Here is an 8,619-nt window from a genome sequence, read left to right on the forward strand (position 1 = left end):
GTGGCGGAAGGGGAGATGGTAAGTGTTGAAGCCCCCTTCAATTCATTTCGCGGCCCGCGGCCCGCAGGCCTGCCTGCTAGCTCCTCTGCCGCTAAATGTCAACAATCCAATCTGGCTGATATTTCACGGAAAAAAAGGTATATAAAGACAACGGGTGAGCGTTTTAATAAGGTCAAATTGGCGGCATACTTTAGTGTTGCTGCACACGGTGGGCGCTGCCGTGACAGAACAGTGTGGTGGCGCACAATGTCCCACTCTGTAAAAATTTTCGTACTTTTTGTGCGGAAAATGTACTGAAGAATAATGCAGTTACAGAGGCATGGAGAAAAGTGCGGAACGTCCCGTGAGGGTAGGTTGGGGGAGAAAGCACAGGGTTCGAACTACGGAAGTACGGACGATCCAGACAAATTGTTGACCAGACAAGTTCCGTACTTTCTCCAGACTTTTTTCTCTCAGTGGGAAGTACCGTCATCCATCGGGGGTGGCTTTGGCTTTGGACAACGGGGGTAGTTTGGAACAGGTAGTCTTACCGGCCTACGTGGAAATCTAAGTACACCACACGTGTCCGAAGTCGCCTCAAGCCGCGGCACTTAGAGTTCCATGCAAGCGGCCGACAGGACTGCCTGTCCCAAATCAACGCCAGAGCCCGGAGTTACCCCCGTAGACGTTAATGCGGTGAAAAAAAAAAAGGTTTACGACCGAGCGGCTTTTATTCACCTAACAAATTGGGAGTGGCGGCCGGTGTCGGTGGCGTCGGTCGTTTGTCTGCATGTGATGGTCCGCTGGTCCGATCGCTGGCGGGCTTGCTGGCGGGGCTGCGAGGTGAGCCGTAATGATAAACACCTCACGCAGCCTCGTTCCGAGGGTCGTTTTCGTCGCTCTGTCTCTCTCGCACTCGTGGGCCGTGCCGGACAAGTGCGAGGGAGACAGCCTCGACATGAAAATGACTCTCGCTGCCCGACAGCGAAGCGGGATTGAATAAATCAGGCAGGCCGTGACGGGGCGGATCGCCGCTGTCGCTCTGTCTCGCTCGCACTGCAACGCCACGCCCGCCAAATGAGTGCGAGAGAGAGAGGGGGGAGCCGGTAGGGGGTACCTTACCGTAAACTCGGGTAACCTGAGACAACTTTGGAGTAATCAGTAACGAGTGAGGAGTGAGTAATGAGAGTGTTTCAAGTATCACCATCATTGTCTCAATTTAAAATTTGCCCTAGTTTACGGTGCTCTAAAGCGGACACACGTAACCCACATGACAGGACACCACAGAATCGGGCCGCGCTCCAACCGTTGTCATCCCCGCCCTATGCATGCCCTCAATCCCACACTCCTGCACATCGATTCCGGAGACTCATTACATCGCTCGCTCGGTCACTCGGTCGCTCTCTCTCTCTCTCTCTCTCTCTCTCTCTCTCTCTCTCTCTCTCCGCTCTCTCAGTTTCTTTGCCTTCTTTGCTCTCTGTTCTGCTTCTGTCTTTCTTCTCTCTCTCTCTCTCAGTCCTCTAATCTCTCTCTCGCTTCTCTCTCGTCTTCTCTTTCTCTCTCTCCTCCTTGTCTTCTTCTCTCCCCTGTCTTCTCCTCTCTTCTCTCCTCTCTCTCTCTCTCTCTCTCTCTCGAACACAGCCGCAGGGAAGCCCCGCTTGAGTGAGTGAGACGGAGACAGCGATGGCACCACACTCCGCCGCCCACGGCCGCTCTGCTCGGCTCTGCCGGTCAATATTTGCCGATCGCACAGAGTGGCGGCTAATTACTGCGCTGCTCGGAACGCCAGCGAATGCCGGCGAACGCCGCGAATGCCCGTCCAATGCCGGCCACGCTAATGACGATGCTTTCACTAATCACGCCGATAATGAACGCACTGGGCGCGCGTCTGCGCCCCGCCGCTCACAAGTGCGGGCCAGTGGATCGGCGGAGGCCGGCCCAAATCCCGGACGGGTTTCGAGCTCCAGAGTCGCTCAATGGGACGGCATCCGAACCGAACGGTAATTCCTGTCGGAATGAGCAATCATCCATTGGTGTGGTCAACCGTTCGGTTCGAGTCCTCTGTTGTTTAGCGACTCTGGAAATTAAAACGCGTCTAGGGTTTTGGTCGCCAGCACCGGTCTTCTAGCCCACTGTGCCCGCCCGCGGACGCATGCCAGACCAGCGCTGCACCGCTGCAAGATCTAAAAGTGCAATTTGTGCACGCCCATACAGGAGTATGATTGGGCAACAGTATACATCTGTAGGTGAGCAAGTACTCACCCGCATAGTAGATGTGTGCTTGGCAAGTACAGTCCTGCAGATGTGCACCAAATGAACACAAGCTGATTTTCTAGTGTAAATGAGTGGTAATTTAAACGCCTTTTCGTTGTTTTGGGATGCAGACTGTAGCTAATCCTCTTATTCTTCTATCGTCTGCCGAGATTTATTCCCTGTCTAGAGCGTGACGCGCTGTGTGCGTGTGTCGATGACAGGGTGGATCTTCGCCTTCCCACGCGTGGCCCCGAGTCGCGGCGTGGCCATGGCTTCGCGCTTCGCGGCACGTGGAGCACGCGACAGACATGCCGCGCACGCCGAGGCGCACACCACCTCGCCATCCTCTCCTTCCCATTTTCCGCAGGACTCGCCACTCGGCAGCAGAAGATTGTGCGACACAAAAAAAATTCATCACACCATTTTGATGAGCGCACAAAAAAAAAATGCAACGAAATTTGCATGCGCTCAAAGTGCGGTCTGTATCGTACGAAAGGGAATGCAGAGCGTCGTCTGCTGTGAAGAAGGGCGTGCCAAGCGGACTTTTCAAATCTCGAATCGAATGCTATGGGAAGTTTCTCCTGATCGAATCTATTGGAGACATTTATGTCTAAAAAGTTGGAGGGTTCAATTGAGCACTTTATCGACGTTTTATGGTGCGAAAAAACTTTGATTCGGAATTTTTTCACTGATGGCTCTAGAGTCGGCTCTTATGGCTCTAGAGCTAGCTCTAACGGTTCTAGAGCTGGTTCTAACGCCTATAACGGCTCTAGAGCCGGCTCTCACGGCTCCAAGGGCTCTAGAGCTGGCTCTAACGGCTCTAGAGCTGGCTCTAACGGCTCTAGAGCTGGCTCTAACGGCTCTAGAGCTGGCTCTAACGGCTCTAGAGCTGGCTCTAACGGCTCTTACGGCTCGTTTTGATTTTGAATTGAATTGAATGTGCCCTGATTCGATTCGATTTCGAAGCATTCGCACCCACTGTGGCACTGCCCGCGCTGCCCGCTGCGCTGCTCCACGACCCTTTTGTCTACCCCCGGACGTGCGTGGGTTGTCCGGTTGTCCACAGCGGTCCACAGCCCAGGAAGCAAGGGGCAAAGCAGAAAATAGCGAAAGGCCAAGGCCAAGCAAGGCGATAGCGGAGCACGAGGGGTGGACGTTTGGATGGGCGACGCGCGGCAGAGCGGCAGAGCGGCGGTACAATGCAAATGCAGTGGCCGCGGACCACCGCCCAGCGCTCGTTTTGATTTGTGTGTGACTTTGGGGCGCCAAACTAGGCACAGCTTGCACACACTCACACACACACACACACACACACACAAACATACACACACACACACACACAAAATCACGCCACGCATTATCAGCGGGGCACGCTGTGGAGCTATGGCTAATGTATGTAAAGTCCAAACAACACTACGCGCGCGGGAGTAGAGTCGCATCCCCCCTCCCCTCTCCCTCCCTTTCCAGCCCCTCCCCTCCCCACCCCTCCCCCGCCTCTCGGCCTGGCTTGGCTAGGCTTGGCCGCCGGGCGCGCGGGTGTGAATCTCTTGGCCGTTTTATGATTGGCTCTTTCCCACAGATCGCCGCCGCAGCGCCACAGATAACGCAACGCGCCACCCCTCCCCTCCCTTCCCCTCCCCTCCCCTACCTTCCCCTCCCCTCCCTTCCCCTCCCCTCCCCTCCCTTCCCCTCCCCTCCTCCGCCGAGGGGATGGCCCGCCACGGCGTGGGCAGCGCGCCCTCACGGCGGCACGCCGCGCCACGGCAGCGAGGGGTTATTAATCCCGGACAACCCCGTCCACGGCCGGCTTCAAGGTTTGGCACGCGCGCACAATACAAATAAATTCGTTCCGGTCCGAAGTATAAAACGACCCAGTCCCCAAGAAGACAGACCGTAGAACGCAAGAGAGGGAAAAGTACGGAACAAGTCAGGAACACGTCTGGGAAACCATTTTCCTGGACTTACCAAACCTGCCAACTATGAAACTTCCGCGCACTTTTTTCGACACCCGCGGTTCCCGCTATTCTTCTGTATGTTCTGAACCCAAGGACGGAAGTTTGTACAGTGGACTTGTGACGATCACAGAGCAATTCGACACCGTCGCATTTGTAACTCTGTCTCTGTCTGTCTGCCTGTCTGTCTGTGTATGTCTCTCTCTCTCACTCCTCCATATCATCCCGTGAGTGTGAGAGAGACAGGCGACGATATGTTCGGAAAGCCTGGCAGCTATAATCCCGCCAATATTCCTCTTCGGCCGACTTGCCCGGAGTCATCCATCAGTGCTCGAGCCGTGTCTCGCCCCGAGGCGGCACGCCAACATGCCCTCGTCGCTCCGCCTCTCTCGCACTCACGGGACTGCACGAGGGGTGCGAGCGAGACAGAGCGACCGAGTTCGGAATCAGTCCGTCATAGCTGAATGGCAACATGCCGCCATAATATTAATTCCGATATAATAATTAAATCCGTGTCGCGCCGAGTCTCCTTTCGCCTCGCCAGCCACCCACACTGCAGGCGACACCGGCCGCCTCCTCCAGGCTCTGCAGTCTCCAGCTAGGCGCGGCTCCGGCTCCCTAGTCTCTGCAGGCTCCCCAGGCTCTCCAGGCTCTCCAGGCTCTCCAGGCTCTCCAGGCTCTCCAGGCTCTCCAGGCTCTCCAGGCTCTCCAGGCTCTCCAGGCTCTCCAGGCTCTCCAGGCTCTCCAGGCTCTCCAGGCTCTCCAGGCTCTCCAGGCTCTCCAGGCTCTCCAGGCTCTCAGGGCTCTCCAGACTCTCCAGGCTCTCGGGCTCCGGGACGGCGACGGTGGTGGTGCCCCAGGTGCTGCGACGCTGGAACACGAAGATGAAGATAGACGTCAGTGTGACAGTAACAACAATGTCACGAATTTGGACGTAACCCAATTAGACGGCTAGACGGCTGCAGGCACCGATCCAGGCTGGGATGGGGTAGTGGTGGTGAGAGAGAATGAGAGGGAGAGAGAGAGAGAGAGAGAGAGAGAGAGAGAGAGAGAGAGTCTACTCCAGCAGAACTACTCAACCAGTGAAGGGGGGACAGAATGAAAAAATACAACTTAATTTTCCTTTGCTCCGCAATCACCCTAACAGCGTCAGAAAAATGCTCTTCGGCGGACGGCTTTGACACCGAAAGTTAAAAGACTATTTGCCCAGATTGAACACGCAAGTAAAAATCAGCGTCAAAGTAACCATCCGACATGACGACCTATTGCGCTTTTCGGAACCAAGCCGTAAAACTCTCTGCACTGTCCAAACCAAGTGTGGTACTCGAGTTCACGCAGCCCCTGCCTTTTGGCACGGCCGGAGCTCGTCGAAAACCACAAAACTGGCCGGTGACCAAAGGTGGCGCCCTGATATGTGGACGAGTGCAAGACTAAGAACTCATCCGCGGCCACCCTTTGTCATTTTTAACGAGCTCAGGGCGTGCTCTCCACATTTCAAGAGCGGAGCAGCTCTCCACACTTTGGTTTCACAGTGTCCCGACCGCAGTGCAGCGCCTAGTTGAGTGGAAGACACTGATGCCCCGCCGGCCGTGAGAAGGCCGCGCGGCGCGGCGCGCTCCCAGTCCCCCCTTGTCCGTCCCTGCAGGTCCCTGTCAGTCCCTGTCGCTCGCGCGATCTCACGCTGCTCGCGTGTTAATCGAATTATGCAAGTCATTATGATAATACCGATGCCGCCCGTCGAAGCGCCCTGCACTGCACTGGAGTGATTCCATATCTAGGGAGCACAAGATTTTTATTTTTTTGGTGTCACCGGTCTGGACCAAAATTTTACCACATGTAAGTACCCCTAGGGTAGAGAAAGATGCCCACAAATTTTGAAGGTCCTAGGTCGACCAAGTCCGGAGCAGTGGGCCATAGTGTGTTTTGCGACTTTTTGGTAAAAGTCGACTTTAAAGGCACGAATCGATGGGAAGGGCTTGACCTAGGGACTTGAAAATTTTACCAGGTCTTAGGGGGCATAAGGACGACATTTTAGAAATTTTTTAAGAATTATGAAAAACTTTTACTTTTTGAAGAAAGTTGAACATATTTTTGAAAAAAAAAAATGAAAAAATTGAGAAAGTACGTACTTTTCCTTGGTTCTAGTAACTGTACAAAATTTCAGCCTGGGCACAGTTGGTTTGGGAGCTATGGAAGAAAGCGTAAATTTCACTCCATAGTCTGAAGGACTTTAGCGGAGAAATGACTCATTTGTAGCCTGGGTATATAAGAATGGGATAAGCTATGATCCTAAGTAGTCTGATGAGTATCTTCTACTTCCTTACTTGTGTTTTGAGTGTTTTCAGCCTATCAGGATTAGGATTCGAAGAGCCAAATCAGGGGCAAATTAGAGACACGGTTTGATTACGATTCCACCTGTGAAATGAACTTACAATGACTCCCTCCACCGTGCCCTGTCCGTACATAGTAATCGGGTCAGTCTGTCTGGCTGGGACACTGCCCGCCTCCCACCTGTGCTGTGAGTTCCAGACGAGGCAGCGGTCGCATTTCAGAGGCCCTTATGTATTACCCATAAACGGAGTGTCCGGCGAGGTGTCCGAGGAGGCGGCACGCTGTGTTGCAGCGCTCGACACCGAGCGGACAGGGGAGGAGGCCTCCGCGCCGAGGGGAGGATGAGGAAGGGGGGGGGGGGGGAGAGACGGCCTCGCTCGCGGAAAGGGTAGGGGAGCGGACGCTAAGCGAATCAGCCGGTGGAATACTTGGGTCAATAGGCCCAATCATCGCGAGCAGCCACGCTCTGTCTCTCTCGCGCCCGCATGGAAGTCACATTCCCGTCAGCGTGAGAGAGAGATAGATAGAGAGAGAGAGAGAGAGAGAGAGAGAGAGAGAGAGAGAGAGAGAGAGAGAGAGAGAGGCGATGCAGTCCGCGGAGTCGTTATTTATGTCGCCCGCTTTTCCCTTTCTTCGCGTCCCGGCTTCGCGTCCCGGCTTCGCGTCCCGGCTTCCTGCCTTCCTCGTTAGCCGCCTTCATGACCAGCGCCGCCGACGACACGGCCGCTGCTCTGTCTCTCTCGCTCCGCCGCGGAACGCCCCGCGAGTGCGAGAGAGACAGAGTGGCTGCAAAATAGCGCAATCATAGTCCGCGGCGCGGTGGGGCTGTGCCGGCTGTGCCGGGGCTGTGCCGCGTCCCGCGTGGCAGCAGACTGACTTCGAGCTGTTGTTTTGGTCGCTCTGCCTCTCTCGCACTCATGGGGCGTCCCGCATAGGTGCGAGCCAGACAGCATGTAGGCGGGTCTCGGAATCAGCCCGCTGTCGGCCGCGACAAGGAAGCCTCACAAGTTGAAGGTTTCGCCGTTATCGTCTCTGTGTTGGGAGACTCGCATCAGCGGTGCATGGCACCTCGGTAGCCGTCTGAAAGGTACCGTACTTTGCACCCCGTACCCGTACCAGGCAACAAGATTGGGCTCACCCTTCCATAGGGAACCTAGCTCAAAACGCGTCCGGAGTTTTGTTGGTCCATCTCCACCCACCGGTCTCCTCGGGTCTCCTGGCCCACTGTGCGCCATTCGCCACCGCTCTCGACGGGACTCGAACCTCGGTCCTTCCGCTCCCGGTGGGACGCTGGCTGACGGGCACAGCCGATTACGCCGCGTTAATTACCAGACCGGGGCTCTTGGCTCTCCTGAGCCAGCGAAGCCAGCGACGAGCAGTCGGTCCGACGAGTCGATCCGCCCCATCGAGAGCCCCACGCACCGCGCCAAGCACCGCGCCACGATGGGCTGGAACTGCGCAGCGGCTGCACTGGAGCACGACGAGGATCACGGAGAATTAAGAGAGAGAGAGAGAGAGAGAGAGAGAGCGAGAGAGAGAGAGAGAGAGAGAGAGAGAGAGAGAAAGAGAGAGAGAGAGAGAGAGAGAGAGAGAGAGAGAGAGAGAGAGAGAGAGAGAGAGAGAGAGAGAGAGAGAGAGAGAGAGAGAGAGAGAGAGAGAGATACGCATTCGACGACAGCTCTTTGCCGGTGGTACTGTTATTCACCGTGGTGTCACATTCGTTAGAATGTCTGTCACGTCTGTCGTTGTTTGCAGATGGTCGTGACACGGCCGTCACATTAGGGAGTCACATTCGTTGAATATCAGTGGGAAAGCATCCGCTCTGAAAGCTTGTTGCCTGCCTGAATGACGCGTTGAGAATTGGTTCGGACGTACTCTGCTAGTCCCGCCTCCCGCTGTCCCAGCCATCATGGCTCTGTTCATTGCGAAAACGGTTGCCGTTTTTGCCAGGGACGCCCTGGAAATCGCTCCTGTCGTAGGCTAGTACCTGGGAGAACCAGGAACCCCTTTCCCGTGCTCCCTCCGAGCGCTTCCCTTTCAGCACGTCTTCCAGTGTGGATGAGTGAAGGTTGAATGAACCGCTCCGCTCCGCTTTTGCTTAGCA

This window comes from Thrips palmi, unplaced genomic scaffold (genome assembly GCF_012932325.1).
Source record: "Thrips palmi isolate BJ-2018 unplaced genomic scaffold, TpBJ-2018v1 HiC_scaffold_5, whole genome shotgun sequence".
In the NCBI taxonomy this organism is placed as follows: domain Eukaryota; kingdom Metazoa; phylum Arthropoda; class Insecta; order Thysanoptera; family Thripidae; genus Thrips; species Thrips palmi.